At 43.3% G+C, this 23988-nt stretch overlaps 1 protein-coding gene and 3 non-coding genes across 4 annotated transcripts in view; 1 reads left to right on the top strand and 3 right to left on the bottom strand.

Annotated features, from left to right (window-relative positions):
• The window catches only part of LOC132497348 (histone H4), a 313717-nt gene that overhangs the window by 229671 nt on the left and 60058 nt on the right, over window positions 1-23988 (bottom strand). The window lies entirely within an intron of this gene.
• On the top strand, window positions 19793-19864 carry TRNAW-CCA (transfer RNA tryptophan (anticodon CCA)). Its single transcript has one exon. It is a non-coding gene; the product is annotated as a tRNA-Trp (tRNA).
• TRNAR-ACG (transfer RNA arginine (anticodon ACG)) lies at window positions 22419-22491 on the bottom strand. The gene has a single exon. It is a non-coding gene; the product is annotated as a tRNA-Arg (tRNA).
• On the bottom strand, window positions 22808-22889 carry TRNAS-AGA (transfer RNA serine (anticodon AGA)). The gene has a single exon. It is a non-coding gene; the product is annotated as a tRNA-Ser (tRNA).

Genomic DNA, 23988 nt, shown 5'->3' with positions numbered 1-23988 from the left:
TTTTTTTTTTTTTAAACGTACGAAGAGCTAGCATTCTTTCTGTGGTAAGGTAGATGTCTTGGATGGCCCATTCAAGGAAGTTCACGGAGTCCTGCTTAATAAAGCCTACATACCTCGCATCCTGATGGTACACTGGCAGCCCATATTGAGGCAGTATTTCTGGATCAGGCTGTGAGGGTTTGAGCAGACACGTCAAGACAACCCTGGCCAAATTTTCTCAGATGGCTCCAGTAGAGCTGGTGGTGACCCATTTGCTTTCTCATTTCCAATGAGGCAAAAGGTCCCTGCTTCTTAGTACTCAAACCCAATTTTGGGGAGTAGTGCAATGTGCCCATCCTTATAGATAAGAGAGGCCAAGGGACTAAGTTTGAGCCAAAGATTTGCAGGCGGAAGTTGTTGGGTTATGTTTCTCAAGACAGGTCCACGATCTTCTACCTCTTTCTTTCTCTTGCCTAGAACATGGTCTTTGGAGCTGGAGTGCAATGACCAACTTGTGACCATGAGGCAACCTTGAGAATGGAAACTACCTGCTGAAAGGGCAGAGAATAAAGACAGAAGGAGGCTGGGGATGCATCTCTGAGCTGCTGGACCAGCTCTGGACAGCTGCCCTCTGAATTCATTTTACGTGAAAGGAAAATAAATCTTGTTTTATCTGAGCCAGAAGTACTTCTGGTCTCTATCATCAGCAGCAAAATACAATTCATCCCTCCCCAGTCCCCACTTATCAACACTTTATCTTGAAACTTTTCAAACGGATAGCAAAGTTGAAAGAATTTTTCAGTGAACGTCTAATACACCTATGGTCTAGATTCTACAGTGAACATTTTATTATACTTGCTCTATTATAATCTATCCTTCTGTTCACACCCCTATCCATCCTTATTTATTATTTATTCCAATATTTATTGATTTATTTGGTACCTTCTAAAGTAAGTTGCAAACATCAGTGCACTTTCCCTTGGAGACTTCAGCAGACCTATCAGGTAGAACATAGTTCTGAAATGCTTGAGGCACCAATGCTATGTCTGAAATATAAATGTAGGAATATCTTTCAGTTATATGTTCTAACATGATCAGGGGGTTATTTTTATCTGGCTATCCCTAGCTCCTAAATGTCCAGCCATCCCCAAAGATATTGATGGTCTGGCCCCAGGTACCTGGCCACTCTTACTAAGAGTCAGGGCTACCTCCAACAGGCTATGTGTAAGCAGGAGGGCTCCAGGAATGCCTCTCAGGAACAACCTGAGGCAGGGACAAGCACTGCCTCAGGTCCCTTTTGTCCCTTCCCTGGCACCTACTCAGAGAAATGCTCCTTTCTCTGCTGATACCACAAGAAGGGACTTGAGGTTCTTGAGGACCTGTAGGATTTAGGCCCCCAAATCACATGTAGAATGGCAGGCATAAAACCACTTATAAAGGAAACTGAGGAAAGGCATGGGATTGAATTCAGAAATAAAATAAAATAAATAAAATAAAATAAAATAGAGCAGTGGGCATGATATCACAGAGGGGTGAGAAGGTAAAACTTAGCTCAGAAAGTAAAAATCTGCCCTCCCAGTCATCAGGCTGGGATAACAGACATGCCTGATAAAGCCAACTCCATACTTAACGGGAAATAGTATTTCTCTCAAGGTCATGTTGCAGCTGCAAAGGGGCAAAACAGCCCCCTTCTCTGAGTGCTTCCTGCTTTCTGACTCACTGGGAAATTTCGTTTTTAAAATTCACAGTCTGTCAAAAAGCTTTGCTGCTGGAAATCATATCAATGAGAATGAAATATTTCCCTCTTGTCTGGAGGATCCAACCTACTTTGGCACAGAGAAGCAAACTTGATTTCCAGCCTAGATGCTAAACTTCAGAGAAGGGGTTTCTAGGTCCAGCATTTTGCACCTCTTAACTTTATGGTTTCCAAAGAAATAGGCTCCAGATCCACTTCTCATCCAGAACTTTACATAAAGCCCGGGGAGAGAAATGTATATAAAATGGAAAAGGAAAGAATTCATTTGCAGGAAAGAATTCATTGATTCAGCACACTATTATTGAGAACCTACAGTCTAGTAGGTATCAGGCATTGAAGTTAATATTGAAATGGGTAAACCATAGACTTGGAGGTCAGGTTGCCTGGGTGAACTTAACTAGCTGTGTGACCTTGGGCCAATCACTCAACCTGTCTGTGCCTTAGTTGTCCTATACGTAAAATAAGGGTAATAACAGCACCTATCTTTTGGGTTATTGTTGTGAGGATGAAATGAGATCATTCAGGCAATTTGCTTACAACCATGCTTCATAGAGATTAAGACATAAAAATGTATGTGCAGTAAAATATAGATTTGGTCCTCCTTCTTAGGGTTGATAGATTGGATTGTCCTTTGAGGATGATGAGATAGCTGGGTTTGAAGCTGAAGGAATGCAAAACTGAAGGGCGGGTTTCTACTGTTGACTTTAGGAAAATGAGCCTGATAGATACCAAACTGTACGCAGAAACTTCTTTTGCAGGAAATAGGTAGCTCTGTACCTAATAATATTTTAAGTTCCTTTTGTATGGCAATTGCACTTTTAAGAATTTATCCTAATGACAAATGCAATTTGGAAATTTATTCCGTGGAAGTGACCAGAGCTGTGCAAAACGATTTACATACAAAGATGTGTATAGTAGCATTGTTTGTAACAGGGAAGAAAGAAAACCACGTTGATTATGAATAATATAAGATTTGTATTTAAGATTTGGTGTTAAGTAAAAGAAGCATATCATGGGACAAATATAACAAGGTTCAATTTTCATTAGAAAAGCTGTGTGTGTATGTGTATTTGTATAAGCATAGAAAAAAGTTAAAGAATATGCACTTAACTGTTGATGAAGTAAAATATTCTAAAGGTAGGAAGATATTTAGGGAAAGGAGCAGCAAACAAATTCACAAACTGGAAAAGAAATCTTGGATCTGGGGTGAAAATTGTCACTGAAAGGACCATTGCAATTGCTTTATAAGGAATGACTGGACGCTTAGAGGTGCTATGACTGGCATTAGATGTAAGAATGTTGAAGGCAGCGTCAAGTCCCAGAGCAGCAGGGTGATCTGGAGAAGTGACTTTTCTCTGTGCATTTTATTCAGTCTCTCTCTAGGTTGTACATGCGTCAAAATGAAATAATGTCCTTGTATGAAAAGACTCAGAAGACAGCCAAGGCCCATCCAGATCCAGCTTCCTGTTGTTCTTTTATGCAGACATTAAAGACAAGGAGCTCAAGATCAGAGATCACTCTCCACCCAGCTAGTCTTTCCATCAGTATCTTGTCTCTGCTTTCTTCTGGGGTTCCTTTTTCCGTTTCCAGCTAGGATGGCAACACCAGACACGCTCTCTTGACAAGATTCTGTAGGGTCACACTGTCCTTTCTTGGCCTCTGCACCACTCAGCCTTGGAGAATTATAAACTGTCCCTAGTCTTTATCTGCACCAAAGGTCAGAGGGGCTCAGCCTCCACTGTTGGCTCAGCTGGAGCCTTGGAGGTGTTGTCCCCAGAAATACGGCACCTCAACCCCAGTGCCAAGTTCTCCCCTGGACGCTCAACCGAGAGAAGGTCTGGAGACAGATGGCCTCAGTGGCAGATAGTCAGAGGGGTTGGGTGATAGAATCAGAGGCAGAAGAAAGGCCGAAGAGGCCCAGAGAAGGCGGCCTGGGGGAAAGTGTAGATGTGGGACCCATCGGCCACACAGTAGAAGGAGACATCCCCAGCCTCATAGTCCGAGAACATCCCCACCTGGCTGGGGGTCTCCCTCGGGGGAGGACAGTCCGAGGGGAGGTGAGGGCCTGGTACTTCCCAGCATAGAGTTCCATGGCCCAGAACCCATTCTGAGGTGACTCTATGATTCCCCCACATCCTTTCTATGTTTTCCTCACAAACCCCCAGCTCCCAGTAAGTCCTGTCGCCCACTTCTGCCTCCCAGTAATGTCTCCCCGAAGAGAAGTACTTGTGGCCCAGCACACAAGGCTCAAAAGAAAAGCTCTCAGGCTTTTGGGGAGATCCTGCCACAATTTTCTCCGCCTAACACTTCAGTGATCTTCAGACAGAAAGAGTTCAGAGTAGGCAGTGTCTGGATCCAGGGTCACATGACTTCCCCCTTTCCCCGCCAGCCCAGTCTCAGTTTAGCATCTAAAGTAACTTCTCAAAACATTAAATCAAGCTCAGTTCCTCCTCAGCTCAAAACTCACTGGTGGCTCCTTTCTCAGAGGCAAAGCCAAGGCCAGCACGATGACTTTCAAGGCATATGTGATCTGGCCCTCCAGGCTCCTCTGATCCTACCCCTTCTGATTCTCCTGGTCACTCCCTGTCCTTTGGCTACACTGGCTCCTTTGCTACTCTTCAAACAGACCAGTGTGCTTCTGCCTCTGGGCTTTGGCACTACGGTTCTCCCTTCTTGGAATGCTTTCCCCCAGTTACTCCTGTGGCTTGCTCCCCTACTTCATCATCACCCTATTTTATTTTAATTTTGTAAATTGAAATATAGTTGATGTACAATATTTTGTAAGTTCCAGGTGTACAATTCATCACCCTATTTTATTTTATTTTATTTTTTTAATTTATTTTTTCTTTTTGCGGTATGCGGGCCTCTCACTGTCGTGGCCTCTCCCGTTGCGGAGCACAGGCTCCGGACGCGCAGGCCCAGCGGCCATGGCTCACGGGCCCAGCCGCTCCGCGGCATATGGGATCCTCCCAGATCGGGGCACGAACCCGTATCCCCTGCATCGGCAGGCGGACTCTCAACCACTGCGCCACCAGGGAGGCCCCATCACCCTATTTTAAACTACACCTTCCAATGCAATATTCTGTTATCTCCTGAGTACATATTAACGTGTGCCAAACTGTATATTTTACTATTTCTTTTCTTTTCTTTTTTTTTTTTTTTTTTCTGTCTTCTTCCACTGGAAGGTAGGTTCTTTGTGAATGGGAAAGTTCTGTGGTGTTCATTTCTGTGCCCTGGGCACTTAGAAGAGTAACTGGCACATAGTTAATAGTCATGGATCTTTGCTGAGTTGATGAATGAATGAATGAAATGAATAGGGAATCCCTGAGGGGAGCTGGAAAGTGAGGGGTCTAGGACGAGAATGGGGAAATAGACTCAGAAAGGAAAAAAGGGCATCTGCTCTGTTGAAATCAGAGCAAACAGATTAGAAAGGGCAGATGCAGGTCGTGGGGCAGGAAGCTTGGCAACTCCCCCTTCTCTTTTCTCTCTGAGGTTGCATTACCTTCAGAGATGTGGGGAAGGATGTGGTGATGAAGGATCACAGCTAATGTTCACTGAACTTAGCTACGTGCTACGTCTGTACTGGGTGTCCTCCACACCTTTTTCTCACTTCCTAACATCTGCTCAAAGTAGTAGTTGTAATTAAATCAATTTCTGGGTGGGAAAAATAGAACTTCAGAGAGGTTAAGAAGCCTGTCCCAGTTTGTCTGAATGAGTAGAATAAACAAGGTCAACCAGGTGTGGTGAACAGGCAGAGGAAATGGGCACAGAAGTAGGAAACCGAATGATGGATTTGGGGCACTGCAGGTGGTGTGGTCAGGCCAGTGTAGGGCAGTGCGTGTCAGGGAGTGTCCGGGAATGGAGCAGAAATAGGACTGGACCATCGAGTGACTGCATTATGGGCTTAAAAAGTGCATGGATTGGGCTTCCCTGGTGGCACAGTGGTTAAAAATCCGCCTGCTAATGTAGGGGACATGGGTTCGAGCTCTGGGCCGGGAGAATCCCACATGCCGCGGAGCAACTAAGCCCGTGAGCCACAGCTACTGAGCCTGTGCGTCTGGAGCCTGTGCTCCGCAACAAGAGAGGCCGCGACAGTGAGAGGCCCGCGTACCGCGATGATGAGGGGCCCCCGCTCGCCGCAACTAGAGAAAGCCCTTGCACAGAAACGAAGACCCAACACAGCCAAAAATCAATAAATAAACAAACAAACAAACAAAAAAGTGCACGGATTGGACTTTACCTTTTCATGTAGTGTTTCTTCAACTGAGTTACGTAAGAACCTTGGTTAGGCAAAAATTAATTTCCAAATACATCTGAAAATATACCTTCAAAGTCCTGAGGGAGCCAATTAAAAAATGTAGCATTAAAAGTTAAAATCAGGGGGCTTCCCTGGTGGCGCAGTGATTGGGAGTCCGCCCGCCGATGCAGGGGACATGGGTTCGTGCCCCAGTCCGGGAGGATCCCGCATGCCGTGGAGCGGCTGGGCCCATGAGCCATGGCCGCTGGGGCTGCGCGTCCAGAGCCTGTGCTCCGCAACGGGAGAGGCCCCAACAGTGAGAGGCCCGCATACCGCAAAAAAAAAAGTTAAAATCTGTCATTAGGGAGTTCCTTTGTCACTAATGCAATTATGAACTTAGCAGTTAGCTTGGAAACTGGAACCACTCCGCAATAATTGATTACAAGGATGTTAAGCAGGTGATATAGGATCTGCTTAGGTTGTGTTTGTTTTGATTAAAATTAACATTAAGACAATTTTTCAAAAAAATATTGAAAATCGTTTTAGGATTACACATGTCCATAGCATCCCCCACCCCAGTAAGACTGCAGAAGGCAATGGGAAGCCACAGAAGCTTTGGGACTTGAGAGGAATGTAATTGGGTTTCTATTTTAGCAAGTCTACTTTGAAACTCTAGACAATGGTAAACTTTTCAGAAGCAACATCTTGTTTATGCTGGTTGTTTTTCAGATTTCTTGTCTGTTTCCTAATATTTATTTAAACTAAAAGTCTTAAAAGGAAAAGGGCACCACCAGCTCTTGGGGGAATGGAAGCAGCTTGCTGTTAAGAGAAGGGTCTTGGTAACCGAATCCCAGGGATCTGTGTTAAAAGAAGAAAGAGAAACTGGGGGAGGTATTCTATGCCTCAGAAAGGGGTCCTGGGCTAAGCAGTAACAGGACTTGCCCTGAGGGGAGGAGAGGAGGCTCCTTGGGTAGGTGCTGGCAGCATTGTGCAACAGGGGCTCCAGGAGGAAGGGCAAGTTGACAGCAAAGGAGATGGAGTTCAGTTTTGGGCACAGGTTTGAACACCTTTGGGGGACTTCCCTGGTGGTGCAGTGGTTAAGAATCTGCCTGCCAATGCAGGGAACACGGGTTCGAGCTCTGGTCCAGGAAGATCTCTACTTGCCGTGGAGCAACTAACGAGCAACTAAGCCCGCGTGCAGCAACCTCAGAAGCCCGAGCGCTGTAACAAAAGAGGCTGGTGCAATAAGAACCCCACGATCCTCAACGAAGACCCAATGCAGCCAAAAAGAAAAAAAAGAGAAGAAAAACCTTTGGGGCATCCATGAGGTATGAACAGAACTATTGGGATTCTATGGGGTAAGTCCAGATAGTGTAAGAGTAAGCAAGGTCTCAGGGGAAAAAATCAGGAGAAAGGCACCTATTAAATGATGCACATAAAGTCTTAGAGGAAAAAGAAAAATTCCAATTTACTCACCATCCACTTTCTGGGCTTTTCTCCAGCCTTAAGTAGGACAAAGAAACCTCATGAGATAAATGGCACACGAGAGGGTCTCAAATCGTATACACAGGAGAGGGAAGCACAGAACTTACGGAGCTCTCTTTGGAGTTTCTCTGCGAACGGACAAGAAATGAATCAGTACCGTCCACAAGAGATGAGCCGGGTTTATGTGGAAAGGGCCTCAGGGAGACCCCTTCCTGCATCATGTGTGCAGTGAGTCCTGTGAGCTGTACTAGAACTAGGAAAGCTAGGGCACGGTCCGTGTCACAGGGTGAGGGAAATAACGAGGTAGGGTTGCTGGTTTTGAGGGAGGAAGGACTGAATTAAAAACCTCACCTTCAAATCCCCTTAATCCTCTTCATCCTTGTCCTCTCCCTTCCCCTCTGTCCAATCCCTTTTCCACAGTCTTCTTTGGACCTCACTGCCTCGGTCTTCTGATTGCTTTACCTTTGGTCCAGCATTCTTGCTCTTTCTCCTGGTGAAGCTTCCAGATGAAACCAAGAGCAGCCAGCAGGAGAAGTCCTAGAAGAAGCAAGAGTGAAGTCTGAGCTGCTGCCCAAGGAAAGTCCTTCAGCAAGAGGGTGCCTGAGCCGGAAGTGCTGGGCGTCATTCCTGCAGAGAAAAGCAGGAAACGGCCAAGGACTGTGGGTGCTGGAGCGCACAGAGGATGTCTCCGGACTCTCCGAGATTCCTGGGCCAGCCCAGTGGCAGAGGGGCCTGGCTGGGAGAGTGACTCCAGCTTTGCCCCATTCTCTCCCACAGGATGGTTGGGAAACCAAGATACCTTGAGAGTCATCATGGTAAACAACAACAACAAATAAACATAAAGGCTCTGGGACCCAGTGTTAAATCAAAGAGGCTCAAATCACTCCTGAAATATGGAACTGAAACTGGGATCCGGAGGAAGGGATGGAAATTGTTCCCTTTTCCTCAGATCATGAGAAGAGGAGTCTTCCACTGAGAATCACCCCGTGTGTGGGAGCCCCTCAAGTTACTTGCAATCGTTGAGAGAAGTATATTTTTGGTAGTGAAATGGATGCTGCTGGGAATCAGAAGCCCTGGGTACTTGTCCCACCCCCACTGCTTATTCCACCTGTGGTTTCAGTCAAGCCATCCAGTGTCCCTCTGTCTTGATTTCCTATAAAGTGGAGAGTTCAATAATATTACCTGTGCTATCAACACCACCAGCTCAATAAGAAAATTGTGAGAAGAGAACTTGGCTATCTATATGAACTTTTATGCATGTATTTCTTTTCAATCTCCCTTAGCACCCAGCCCATGCAATTCATTTAGTTAGCATCCAATAAACACCACTGAGTTGAAAAAAAAAAGTGAGAGTGTAAACCCTTTATTTCTCTATCAGAAAAAGGATTCCATGTGAACAGAGAGCCTTTCCAAAGAGGTTTTACAAATTCAGTGACACATTATATGTGTAGAAAAAGTTAAATTAACAAAATAAAAACTACCTGTACAGCCAGAGCAGAGTCATAACTGGACATAAATGTAACAGCCTAAGGTCAATGCATGGAGCATAAGCAAATTTCCTCCCAATATCTGACAAATGTCATTGTCGTGAGGATTAAAGGAACAGTGAAAAATCAGTTGCTGTTACCTTCCTAATACAGTAGAATTTTTATTGACAGAGTAGGTTCTGGCAACTTTTCCTGAAACTAAAGCACCATGTTTTTTTGTTTGACTAGTCACTATTTCCCACAGCAACCTACAGAGGACTTCCCCATTTCTGTATTTTTGTTCTTCCCTCTATAAAATTTAACCCTAGACTGTGTTATCGCAATTCACTGCCAGTGTTCTTTATACTCAGCCTGGCCTTCCGAATCATTTTTAATGTGAAAACATATTTAACAAATTTGGGGACTACTGGGGACTAACATATTTGGGACTGTGCCTCCCAAACCTTCAACATCTTTTACACTCTTGACATTTTTTTTTTTCAATAGTATGAGAAGGTCTGTGCAGATGCAGCTTCAGGCTCCCCAGGACATATACACACATCTGCCCTCTATATAGAATTCGGAAGCTTCCCCTCGCTTTCTCACAAGAAAACTACAGAGTTCTCTGAAGTGAATCAGATCACAGAAAAGGAGGGAAGAGTCTCATTCATTCCAACTTTGCTCCTTTTTAGGAGCAGGTCACATTTCAGAATCCTACTGTACCCTCTTCCTAAGATACCAATCATAAAGGCCAATAGTTATCCAATGCTCTCCCTGCTCTAGGAGCTGTGAGCATCCCCAGGACTCAAGTAAGCCCCAGGGGTGCGAGTTTTTGTTTATTCTCCTCTTTGCACCAAACCTGCCAGGGAGGTATTATGTTCCCATTTTTTGCATAACACTGAGGCTGAGAGAAGTTGAATAATGGAGCAAAGTCACTCAGCCAGCGAGTAGCAATGCCAGAGTGAACCTGGCTCAGTCTGGCACAAAGTCTGACCTCTAAACCGATTCAGCTGTGCAGCAGGCCTGCCCTGTTGCTGTGGCTGCCCCCGCTGACCCCGAGGAAGAGGACCTCAGCTCAGACCAGCCAGTTAGGGGGCAAATCTGCTTCTGTGCAGGCCCATGAGCCAGCCAGTGAGGGCAGGAGAGGAAGCTCTGGCCAGCTGAGAAGTGTCACACAACAGTGCAAAGTTCCTTGGCTCAAGCCCAGCGGCTCTTTTTCCTGCCCGAACAGAGTTTATTTGGCCAGAGAATAGCATGAAAGGGATACTGTGGTTTTCTTGTTCCTTCTCTCAGGCTTTTCTCTACACTTACCTCCCACACATGTTCCTGCCCATCTCCCCTTTCTCCTCTGCTTCCCGTCTCTAGCACCTTGGCTTCAGTGACAGGAAAAGTTTCTTCTCCGGAGTTTGTCAGAATTGGGTCACAGGAGCAGAAGAGTCTGGCCCAGATGCTGGACCAGGAGAGGCCAGGCAAGGGGGTGCACAATATGGCCCCCCGCCCCGCCCCCGCCTGCAGAGCGGGGCTCAGCTGCACATCCAGCAACACGGCTGCTGAGACAGGAGAAGGGAAGAGCCAGGGAGGTGATGAGGCCTAGAAACAGGGAGTGTGTGGAAGTAACAGAAGCCAGGGTGGAGAGCTGCCCCAGGAGGACCCCCAGTGGCCTGGGGAGGAAACAGCCCTGTCAACAGGAGCCTTCCTGGTCCCTGGATAAAGCCTTAGGCCAGGAAAGGTTTTTTTAAATCTTCCTTCTCAAAGTTCAGGTTGGCATTTAAAGCAGGTATGTTCATTCAACAAGCACTCCTTATTTGTGTGCCAGGTATTGTATTAGGAGCCAAGGGTGCAATAAATAGAACACAGGTTCTGCTGGCCAGGAATCCACAGCAAAGAATTACCATTTATTATGTGCCAGCCATCATTCTAAGTGGTTTACACATGTACGAACTTCTGAGTCCTTACAGGAACCCTGGGAAGCAGGCACTGTTACCCTCATCACCACCATCCTCATCATGCTCACTTTATAGATGCAGGAAGTGAGGCAGAAAGAGATTCAGTGACTTGTCACAATTAGAGGAGAGTGACTCTAGACTTTGAAATCAGGCTGCTTGGCCCCAGGTCTGCTGGGAGCCAAACATCACGGACCAAAGAGAGCAATGTGTTGGTGTTGTGATGAGGGAAGTGACAGGAAACCCAGGGAGACTTCCAGGAGGGGGCAGCCTCTGAGGTGTAACTTGGAGAAAGAGAGAGATCCAGTGGCTAATACAGTTAACATCCAGTTCAAATTTGAATGTCAGATAAATAACAAATAATCTTTTTGGTTAATATGTCCCAAATATGCATGAGACAAATTTAAATGGGCATCCTGGATTTCTATTTGCGAAATCTGGCAACAGTACTCATCAGTCAAATGTTTGCTTGGATAAAGGCTAGTCTGTCAGGGGTTGAGTGTTGAAGGAGGTGAAACTGCAGGGCTGATGGGGACGGTCACCAAGGGCCTTGGATGCCATGCTTAGCATTTTATACTTTATTGTCATAAAAGGATGTAAAAGGAGAGGGGTTAGAAGGACCAGATTAAATGTGTGCTTTATGCAGGTCTCTCTCAGGACAACATGGAGGAAGGACAGGGAAGGCAACAGGAAGTAGGTAAACTATTGTAACAGCTGCGACAGAGGTTCCAGTGACTTGGATGGAGACCAAGGGGCTGAAAAGGAGAGGGCAGGTCCAGGAGAGTGTAAGGTGACTAGGCTGACTTCAGAGGCGTGTCACCTATGCAGGGGCACGGGATCCAGACTCAGTAGGACGCCACTCTTGGGTTAATGCTCTGCTGTTGCCATCTTGAAATTCTTAATAATTTTATCTTTGAACTTGTGTATTTTAAGTGAAGTCCAATGGGCCACCAGAGCATGCTCATGAGGAAAGGATATAATCAGAGTATGTGTGTCCACCATTTCGGCAGCTCCATTCCAGTTACAGTCTTTGTGATGCCCCATGAGCACAGAATTCCAGGGGGCCCACGAAGCGTGTGAATTCAGTGAGACTCAGAGTGAGTACAAGGTAAGCAAGTTACACATACAACTGAGTAAATGCGGTGCTGACAGCGCCTAGGGGCCATGCTTCCCTTTTGAACCAAACTTTGCTTCAGATGCAAAAAAAGCCAGTGAAGTCCTAAGAAACACAATCCTATCATACCCTTTCGTGTGTTACTTCCTTGTATTTGTCAACCACTTATGCTTAAAATGATGACAGAGAAGGTCAGGAAAAGATAGGGCAACACGTCGTTCCTTTTCTCTCAGTCCTTCCTCATTTATCAATAAGTCACAGAGTGCGTTGGTAGGATGTACATATATGAAGAAGAGAAATAAAAACAGTGGAGTTAGTTTTGTGCATGTTTTCCATTGTTCTGGTAAGAGTGAAATACATGTACACTCTATGAGATACAAATGGTGTAATTTTAGTGATTCTACTCCGGAGTTAAATGCTCTGATATTTGCCTTTACAACTGACATTGCACATTATAAAGATGGACAGTGAAATTCATGTTAAGAATTAAAAATCTAACATTTCTTTACTCAGAACAGTGTTAACTAACAAATAAAAGCCACTATGATGAGTTGAGGGAAAGACAGACTGTAGAGGGAAGAGAAAAGCTTTCTAGTTTAGTATTTTTAAAGGCTCTTTCCCTGCGTTTTGAACAAGGGGCTCCACATTTTCATTGTGTCCTGCAAAGTCCATTGCCTCAGCTCTGGGTAGAAATGGCACCTGCTGGAGGAGGGGGTAGAGAGAATGACTTTGCTGGCTTATTCCAAGGTCATGGTTTGGTGACTGAGGAAGGCAGTAGTACTTCTACTACTACTAGGGACAGGGCAGCCAGGAGGAAGAGCAGGGCAGGTGGTGATGGCAGCCCAGTATCTCTTGAGTTGGAGGTGCCTGGGGGACGTTTAGACCAAACAATCCTCAGCTGGAGAGGCAGGCCTGGTGACTAAGAGAGAGATGGATTATTCATGAGAGGCGGGCCTCGGGTAAATGGTCAGGGAGCAGTCAGAGAGAGGGCGCCCGCGCTTTCCTCCTCCCTCTCTTTCCTCTCTCCTCCTCCCTCTTCTTCTCCTGGGCTCTAGTCCCTTCCCCCACGTCTCCTTCTGCCCCCTCCGCCACCTCTGCCTTGGGATAATAATCTTTAGGCTTTTCCGCCTCCTGGTGGCCAATATGCATCAGTGCATGTACTACGTGCCTGGGAAACAGTCTCCGTCTCTCTACCAGTATGAAAGGTAATAAACAGGCAAGCCAAGGGCTGTGCTGTGCAGAATCCCAAAAGCCGAAAGACGTGGTGTTTTCCCGCAAGAACATTATAAAAGATTTAGAAGGTCCCATGAATAGATTAGGATTCTGTAGGCCACAAATTCAGCAGTTAATTCTGTATGTTTATTTAATATACAATATAAACTGAGGTATATCTCAGTCCCCAGCCCTTTTCTGCTTAGTGGCAGGACCTTAGCCAAATCGGGCTACATCTAAGTCAGTGGGCTTTGTCTTAGTTCAGGACTTTATCAATTAATTTGGGGACTCCACGTTTTTTCGGAATTTTATGTCAGTTTGCGCATGAAGAGAAGAGCCCTTTGTCCAGGTACCCGGAAGAGCTGCCGGCTCTCAACTGATATCTGCCCACTAGGAGATCTGCCTCTACATCCTTGTGCGCTGGTTTCTCAGCGTGGAACCCCGCACATCCCCGCGTCCTTCCTCTACATCCTGGCGAGGTGTCCGGGGGACTGTGCGCCTCTCAGCCACGTGCACACCGAGCGGGACCCGGAAACCTGCTTCCGTTCCACGCTGTGGTTCTTCCTCAGCTCCTCCGGAAGCCGGGTCCGCTGGGTTCCTACATCTTTTTTTCTAAAGTAATCTTGACTTTTTTTTTTTTTTTAATTGTGATCCACAGTAAGAAATACATTTTATATTGTAACTCAAGGCAGCATCCATATTATATAGATACCATTTGCTCTTATAACTTTTTGTTCTATTTGATATTTTTAAAATGTTGGTCGCTACTCAATGTATTGATTTTACAATCCATTAATGAACCAGGACCTGCAGGTTGAAAAGAGGTCGAAAAGCACTGTCCTATGATTATTGTCTGTGGCATAAACGTTATGCCTCAGGTCCTGCAGGGCTCTGCTTTGTTACCCAAAAGACAGGATTTTGAGGCTCGAATGTTTACTTTCAAATTATAGTTTTTTTTTTTTTTTTGCGGTATGCGGGCCTCTCACTGTTGTGGCCTCTCCCGTTGCGGAGCACAGGCTCCGGATGCACAGGCCCAGCGGCCATGGCTCACGGGCCCAGCCGCTCCGCGGCATATGGGACCCTCCCAGACCGGGGCACGAACCCGTATCCCTTGCATCGGCAGGCGGACTCTCAACCACTGCGCCACCAGGGAGGCCCTCAAATTATAGTTTTTGACATGGATATTTTAAAATGATTTTGAAAGTAAAAATGCACTTATATCTCATCATATTAATGCTGTAAGAACAACTTTTATTCTGGCATGAGGCCGAGCAGAGAGCTTTCTGATGCAAAAGGATAAATACATGAGTTAACATTTCTTAATATTTTCTTGCCTACACCTTCTCCCAAATATGCCAAGGTGGCATATTGATCATTTTGCATTAAAGTCACTTGAGAAACATTCAGTACAAGACCTTCCTTTTTTTCATTGAGAAACAAAGTTTCCATGGAAAGGTATCCTCCCTATGCCCAGAGGATGGAGGGCATCCTTATCTGGGGAGACAGGGAATTGGAGGCTGAGAAAGCTGTATACACAAACTTTGTTACTTCTTCATTAATTTGCTACCCCAAGAAAAAAAACCCTTTGTTTTGTCAAATCTTCACAAATAATTGATTATCTGTGTCTAAAAAGGAACATAAACAGCCTGCTTTGGTCACTTCTTAGGTCCTATGCCTAAGAGGCTTCCATATATACCAAATTAAATTTCTTTTTCTCTTGTTAATCTGTTTTATATCAATGTGATTGTTAGACCAGCCAAAAGACCAGCCTTTTTTCTGTAAAAGGCTGAATATTATATATTTTTGGCTTTTCAGGCCATGTGGTCCCTGTCATAACTACACTTGTGTCGCAGCCATAGATGAATGGACATGGCCGTGTCCCAATGAAACCTTATTTATTTATGGGCACTAAAATTTGAATATTATATAATTTTGATGTGTCACAGAATATTATTCTTCTTTCCATTTATATTCAACCATCTAAAAATGTAAAAACAGCTGTGAGTGATACAAAAACAGGTGATGGGCTAGATTTGGCCCAAGGACTATGCTTGCCGACTCTTGCTTTAATCTAACGAATTGACAGTTGAGAACTTTCCCAAGACCTGGTTTTAAAATTCTACAAAAAAATTGGGAAGTGATTTACTCAAATGAAGGAAATCTGGTGAAGGAACTGACTGTAAATCATAGCTTGACTCTTTGTTAAAGTGCTTTCTATTTAATACAAATCAAAATGCATAAGTGAATTATTAGCATTTCTATACCTGCGATCTAGTGTGTGTTTTATATACTGGATGCTTAGATCTTAAAAAGGAAAACTTTCTATTTAGTGGAATATTTGTAATTTGTTGTTCTCTATGATGTTTATGCTATAAAACTTAGGCACTTCTATAAATACATATAAAATGTAAATGTGTGTAATACTAGAGTTCTTATAAGTGTTACTGCATACTAAAAGGAATTGATCCAAAGGGCAAACTCTAATGAGAAGATTCATTTATAGGTTTATTAAAAAAATTTTTTTTTGTAGATTTCATACTTTGATCAGAGCTGAGGCGGGGGCGGGGTGTGTGGATATTGTGTCAGTCAAGTTGCCTGTTGTCAGGTTCATCCCCTACCCTTCTCTTGCTCTGCTCTGTACCACAAGGAACTACATTTACCAGGCTTCCTTCCCCTCTGGCTTCTGGGTAGGTGTAGCCAATGGGAGGACTGACAAAAGATTGGAATGCGGGAGGAAGGCAGAAGCCAGGGCATTTCTCCATCTCTCTGCTTCCTATAGCATTTTCTGCTGCAGCTGCATCTGTTCTCAGACTAGAGCTCCTCCCTCTGGCATCCTAGCTCCTGCTGCTCATCCCTGGGTCATCCTCTGTTCTAGCCCCCGCTCTGGGCTCTAATGCCACCTCTTCCCATTGTGCCTCCATCTTTAGGAGCATAACAGCTTCTTGCTGTTGATAATCTCTGCATTACCCTCCTGTGAGTCCCTATACTGACAGCCAGTTCATTTTGCTCTCTCTTACAATGTCTTTTAAATACGGCTCAGACCATCTGCTCCTTGAAGGTTGGGAAGGCAATCTCTGATATGAAATCATAACTCAAAAGACAGACTCCTAAGGACTCTTAAGTGTAAACTTTAATTTTCTCTCCTGAAAAGTCAGGTTACTGACACTGTTAAAGTCTGCTGACCAAAGACCTCCAGGAATATGCTTGTAGTCAAAGTTAGGTTTGGGGAAAGAGCACGCTGGAGGAATCTTGGGGCATCTAGCTAAGAGGGAGTTGGGAGGAGCTTATTATTCTGAGGAGTGTGTGAGGAACTCAGACATCAGTTATGGATTGGGTGTTGTCAGGGAGCAGCGCAATTCAGTGAGTAGGTATTTCAGTAATCTTTATGTAGGAAGAAGGAGGCTGGAGCTGTTACTGGTCAGAAAGCACAGTCACTTAAGCTGGAAAGGGGTTTACTTATGTCTGTGATTGCAGAGTATCCTTATCTCTTTCCTGTTTCAGACATAGTTATGGAGGGACCTTGTCTCCACCTTGTTCTATCACAGGTAACAGTGGCCTTGTCTGATTATTGTTGATACTGTAAAACATTGTGTTCAAGTGTCCTGGCATTTAGCTTCCAGCTCCTGGAAATTTTTTTTTTTTTTTTTAATAGTTGTAACACCAACCTCACAGACATATTGAGAAGATTGAATATAATTATATAACACCATATGAAAATTCAGAGAAATGTTTTCGGGCACATAGTAAGTGCTTAAAATAAATATTAGCTTCTTCTTATTGTCGTTATTGCTAAGCAATGATAGACTAGACCCTGGAGCCAGCTTGTACTGGTTTGCAGGAGCCAACTGTACACATCTCTACCTAGCTCAACATTCAATGGTTTCAGTGACTTCAAAGCTGTAGCTTGAATCAGCTATGGTAGGAGAATCTATGCCAGGATAGTGTTTTTTCCTGGAGAGCTGGTTATTAAACATATCAACATACCACTTCCTGGGATGACCAGGAGCCTCAATAGCCCAGTGAGAAATGAATGTGGAAATGGAAGGGCACTTAAGAAAAGTATTTGTTTTGATTGGAGTCAGAAGAAATTGGAAAGTCAGTCTAAAGTAAAGTCATACCTAATATGAAGTCCACATTATTATGAGAATTTTAGGGTAGTATAACATTTGCAGAGCAGCACTATCCATTTCTACATTTCTTTTCTTAAAATGTCTACAAAGCTTTATTTTTTCTTGATCAATATATTTTTATTGAAGTATAGTTGATTTACAATGTGTTAGTTTCTGCTGTATAACAAAGTGATTCAGTTATACACACACACACACACACATATATACATTCTTTTTTAAAAATATTCTTTCCTATTATGGTTTACCATAGGCTATGGAATATAGTTCTCTATGCTATACAGTAGGACCTTGTTGTTTATCCATTCTATATATAAAAGCTTACATCTCCCACTCCATCCTTCTCCCAACCCCCTCTCCCTTGGCAACCACCAGTCTGTTCCCTCTCCCTTGGCAACCACCAGTCTGTGATTCTGTTTTTGTTTCATAGTTAGGTTCATTTGTGTCATATTTTAGATTCCACATATAAGTGATACCATACGGTATTTTTCTTTCTCTTTCTGACTTACTTCACTTAGTATGATAATCTCTAGTGGCACATTTCTATATTTCTGCCCAGCTTGGATTTATAAGGTGAAGAAGGGAAGTGCAGGAAGAATCCTAAATTAGTTCACAAAATAATTATACATTATTAACGAGGTAATAATTTTTAGAATTTTGGAGAAATTTGTGTATTGTCTGCCATATGTGTAGCATGTGTGTGTTAATGACTCCCATTACTTTATCACTTGGTGTATTATGAGAAAGATGTAATTATGATCTTTAGAGTTAAGCACTAAAATGTGGGACATTAATAAGCAAGCAATAGTAAAACAGTATTGTATTAGTGATACCAGTTGCTTTATAGCACCCGTAAAAAACCCATTTAAAAAAACCCCCATAAATCTCAGTTTTTCACCTCAATAAATGTTTTTCTCTCAGGCAACATCTAGTGCAGATTTTCTGGTTGGTCTTCACATGGTCACTGAGAGATTATCGTGTGACTTTGGAGTCTAGGACCATAGAGTCCTCTGCGTTTGACAGATAGAAAGGCAAAGGGACATAGAGAGGAACCCCCGAAACCAGGAGAGGTTTTCCTGGGTCAAGCTTCAAAGTTTCGAACTGGCTGGTTACAATTCTTTCCACATTCCATTGTCCAGATCTCAGCCACATGGCCGAAACTAATTGCAAGGAAGGCTAGGAAATGTAGTTTAAACTGAATGTTTGTGTCCCCCCCAAAATTCATATGTTGAAACCTAATCCCCAGTGTGATGGTATTTGGAGGTGGGGCCTTCAGGAGGTGGTTCAGTGGAGCCCTCATGAACGGGATTAGTGTCCTTATAAAAGAGACCCCAGAGGACTCCCTGGCCCCTTCCACCATGTGAGGACACAGCTATACTGAACTGCTGATGCAGTTCAGTATAGTTCTTGGACTTCCCAGCCTCCAGAACTGTGAGAAATAAATTTTTTTTTGTTTGTTTGTTTAAGCCACCTAGTCTATGATATTTTGTGATAGCACCCCAAACAGACCAAGACAATTGTATTTCCAAGAAGAAAAGGAAACAGACTTTGATAACTACTCTAGCAGCCTCTGCTGCAATAATTTACCACGTGTTTTGTGCCACAGGGGATCCACAACCAAAATGAGGGACATATATCAAGTCTGAGAGTCTGATTTCTTAGAGAGGCCACCATCCCTCTGGGTCAACTTCCTGGTGTTTGTTCTTAGCAGGGAGTGGTAGCCATGCTATGGTGAGGTGGGTGTGGTAGCCAAAGAGGATATGTTATGTGGAGGGCAAGCCGACCTCTCAGACGGGCCCCTAAAGAGGCTGTGCCTTAGCTTTTAGTTTAATTATTTTCAACAGGTAATCAGTAAATATATAAGTAAAATATATGGTATACTAGATGCTGATATATAGTATGCAGCATATAGCCTAGGAAAAGCAAGGAAAAGAGATAAGGAGAATCAGAGGTACACAATTTTGAGACTACTGGACAGACTACTACTACTGAAAAATGAATCCTGAGCTCTGGACCCATTTTTCAATATTCAGAACTGGAAATTTTAATTTTCAGAGACAGGTGCGTCTGTTTTACAGTAGTGGATCATTTTTCAGAATATCTTTTTCTAGGAGTTCAAAGCGACCTCTCCCTTATTTACATCTCGGGAAAAAACTCTCATTGAGATTCGAAACCCGCCTGCAGTTTTCCAGACAGGCGCTTTAACCAGTCAAACCATGGTGACGGGTCACTTGCTTCCTCCGGCAAAAAAGATTTCCTGCTCTTCTTAGGGGCAGTTTCAGATCCAGTGATCAGATTAGAAAGAACTCTCGCAGTATGAAATCGATCATTTAAACTAAGAACATGAGCGGGTGTAAGGAGACGCCGTTGTCGCGCAGATGGGATGCGGCACAATTAAACTTCACTTACTTAGTACAGATAATTAATTTCATAGATCAGGTTGACAGGTAAAGGAGGAAAGGGGCTCCTGCAGGACCTCGTGGCGCAACGGTAGCGCGTCTGACTCCAGATCAGAAGGTTGCGTGTTCAAATCACGTCGGGGTCAACTGTTTTAGTGTCTGTGGGGTGTACTGGTCTATGAAGTGAAACGTAGAGAACGACAAAAATGCCTTCCCTGTTTCTCCAAAGTTGGATACCCTTAAAACACCTTTAGAAAGTAAATAAATAGGTAGGTGTACACTACTGTTACGTGCTTTGGGGGTTTATCTCTGGGCCCATAAAGACATTTTTATTCTTTTATTGCAAAAGACATTTTTCTTTCATTGCAAACGTTCTGAATTTCACTCTTTGCTAACTCCCAGCCTTCTCTCCATGCTCACTTCTGTGCTCCCTGACCCTGGTCCTCATCTCTCTCCAACCGTCAGAAGCTTAGCAGATCTTCTCAGACAACTGGTCAGGTTCGAGGGGGTGACCTCAGCTCACCTGCTTCACACCTGGGTCAGCTTTTCCTTGCTAGAGAGCTTACATAGCAAGCAGATTCCTGGTCTCTGCGATTCCCCTACTCCTGCAAACCATGGAAAGAGTCAGTTCATTTCCAGATGCAGAAAACCTGAACGTAGTTTTTTGTTTGTTTTTTTTTGTTTTGCCAAATTGAGACTAGAGGAAATGAACCATTACATCAGAGAAAGTTAATCCTCTGGGCTAGAAGTTCCTTGAACCCCCTAAAACTCTGTTAAAAAAAATGTACAGGAATGTGCATTTTTCTAACCTGGGACTCGAGAACCCTCCAACAGATTATGAACCATCACATGACAGCATGGAAGAAAGGGAAAGCACAATTATTTCATCAGAGCCTATTATTTTGTATAACTTAGAATGACTTTAAAACATGACATATGGAATATCAGCAGATATTTTGTTATAGATGTAATGTACACATTCACATAGTACCTAGTAACAGACATTACATCTAAGCATGCCTTTGTGCATGGGGAAGAGTATCCAAAGTAATCTTTATCCATTTCTTATTAACCCTATTCTTAGTAGTTAGTTCAGGCCCTTGGCCATCGCATTACAAAAGTCAGATTCCTGGTATGGGGGAAGAGAAAGAGAGACAGAAACAGAGAGAGAGACAGAGTGAGAACACATTTAATTCTGCAGGTTGGGAAAAAAAAACAAGTCTGAAAAAAGCTGAATACTAACTATGTGAGGGTGGGTGGGTGGCTGTGTGTCTGTGAGGCTGTGTGTGTTTACCGCAGAATGGCACAGCGGGAGTGTGGTGGGCCCATAACCCAGAGATCGATGGATCGACACCACCCTCTGCTAATGGCGGTTACTTTTCCTCCTGAAGAGACCTTTGGGAGAAGAGAGTTTATAAAGAAAATTTGCCTTCTGTACATCCTCTTTGGTGAGGTGTCTGTTGAGATCTTTGGCCCATTTTTTAAGCATATGAAAAGCATATATCTTGAGAAGAATGCAAATTAAAACAACAATGAGATACCACTACACATCTATTAGAATAGCCAAAATCCAGGACACTGAACATCAAATGCTAGTGAGGAGGAGGAACAACAGGAACTCTCATTCATTGCTGGTGGGAATGCAAAATGTTAGAGCCACTGTGGAAGACAGTTTGGCATTTCATGCCATCCAGCAATTGCCCTCCTTGTTAAATTGACCAAAGGAGTTGAAACTTACGTCCACACAAAAACCTGCACACAGATGTTTGTAACAGCTTTATTCATAATTGTGAAAACTTGGAAGCAACCAAGATGCCTTTCAGTAGGTGAATGGATAGATAAACTGGTACGTACAGACAATGGAATATTATTCAGCATTAAAAAGAAATGAGCTATCAAGCCATGAGAAACATGGAGGAGACTTAAATGCATATTACTAAGTGAAATAAGCCTATCTGAAAGGCTACATACTGTATCATTCCAATACATGACATTCTGGAAAAGGCAAAACTACAGAAACAGTAAAATGATCATTGGTTGCTAGGGGTTGGTGAGGGGAAGAAGGATGAACAGGCAAAGCACAGAGGATCTTTCAGGCAGTGAAAATCCTCTGCGTGATAGTGTAGCGCTGGGTACATGTCATTCTACGTTTGTTCAGACCCATAGAATGTACAACATCGATGGCGAACTATAATGAAAACTGTGGTCTTTGGTCCATAGTAGATTCATCGATTGTAGCAAATGTACCTGCTCTGTTGATAATGGGGGAGGCTATGCATGTGTGAAGGTGTGTGTGCTTTCCTCTCAGTTTTGCTGTGAACCAGTAACTGCTCTAAAAAACTAAATCTTAAAAAAAGAGAAAAGAAAAAATTGCTATCTAGAAGTCTTCTCCTTGTGAGACTTCCAATCTTAACTCTCAGAAGAATGATGCATTTGAAAGGTCCCCTCTTTTAATTTCCCTCACACATCTAATGTAAGGATTCATCAGTTTCAAAAACAATCAGTTTAGGGATGTGATTTAAAGAAAATGCGTGTATGTAAAAGAAGAGTAGCGAACTATAGCTGAAGTCTGTTTACTAACATTTTTGTCATTTTGTATAAAGTGATATTATAAAATAAATACATTTTTAAATTAAAAAAAATTAACGCAGAGGCCTGGGAAAGATGGGAATTTGTGGAACTTCAGAGTTACGAAAGTAACGAGCCAGCCAGGAGTCGAACCTGGAATCTTCTGATCCGTAGTCAGACGCGTTATCCATTGCGCCACTGGCCCGCCCACAGCTACTAGTAACTTACACCTTTAGAAAAAGGAAGTAACGGCATTACTGTTGCTCTAAATATGAATGTGTGAAATCTTTCCTTTCAGCTTGCGAGCCTCAAAACCTCAGAAATGAACTAAAAGAAAGTCTTACTGGTTCTTCTTTCTCACTCATGCAGTAGGATTCCTTCGTGGTCTATGAGAACTCTGTTTTGATGTAGCTTGTAAAAGTTCTGAGAGCATGTTTAATATTTTAAAAAGTAACTTGAAATTGAGGGTCAATCCTACGAGGCAAAAAGATACACAAATTTTGTACGTTGTAAAGGCAAAGCGTAGTCGGCAGGATTCGAACCTGCGCGGGGAGACCCCAATGGATTTCTAGTCCATCGCCTTAACCACTCGGCCACGACTACTCACACGAATGACTTTAATCTTCTTCATGTTACTATATATCATTTATTCTAAGGTACTTCAGTATTTAGTAATTAAAAAGGGCAAAGCAAAGGAGGCTAAGTTCCATTAATAGTTGATGAAACCGAAGAGGATTCAACCAACTTCACTTGCAGCATGTGGTAAACTGAGAATGCTCTTTGGTCTTTTCTAGAAAGCAAATCACCATATATTGCAATACATTAAAAAAAATCCCTATTTTTTCTGGAGTAGGAGATTTATCCTCAATAAATAATCTGACAAAGCTGTTCCTTACAGGTATCCTATGTCTTCAGACATTTAGTCTAGTGCCTGGAATATAGTAAGGGCTCAACAAATGTCAGCAGCTATTGGAACCCTCATTTTAAAATTCAAGAATGAGGATCTATCAAAATGTTCCACAGGGAACCCTATCTTCTGTCTCTCTGTAAAGCTAAAAATATTTAAAGCAGTAGATAGAATATTTTTGAATAAAATAGGAAAGTAGAAAATATTTCTGAGAATCAGATCCACTTCATTGCGTGGGGCCTTTTCTCACAAGAGGAAAAACAACTTTATCTGATACTCTATGGATAATGTTTAAAAATATTTGCAAAGACCACCTACAAAGCAAGAACAGAACCCCAGGATCTCCACTTTTCTGAAACTGCACAATCATTATCACAATCTTATCTGTGTGTGTATGCATGTGGGTGTATTAATGTGCAAGTAGATGATTCTGTTTTTCATCAACAGCTTCATTCCATGAACAGAAGAAGGACAGGGCATGATTGATAAACCACAGCTTATGTGCTGATGGGTTGAAAATTATCTCCAGCCCAGACCTCTCTTCTGGGCTCCAGCATATACAATTGTCCTAGTTATTTCTTTTTGCATGTCCATGGGCATCTCAAAAGCAATACATCCCCAAACGAATGCTCTATCCTTTCCCCCAAAACTTGAAACTCCTCCAACAACCCAAATTTTTGACAGGAGCACCCAGGTACCAAATCCAAAGACTCAGAAGTCCCTTTATCTGTCCTCTCTCTGATTTTCTCTCCACAGCCTACAGGTTACCAGGTCTTTGGTTCAACCTCCTCATTT

Source organism: Mesoplodon densirostris, chromosome 10 (genome assembly GCF_025265405.1).
Source record: "Mesoplodon densirostris isolate mMesDen1 chromosome 10, mMesDen1 primary haplotype, whole genome shotgun sequence".
Classification (NCBI taxonomy): domain Eukaryota; kingdom Metazoa; phylum Chordata; class Mammalia; order Artiodactyla; family Ziphiidae; genus Mesoplodon; species Mesoplodon densirostris.
This window is presented reverse-complemented; position numbering and strand designations above follow the sequence as displayed.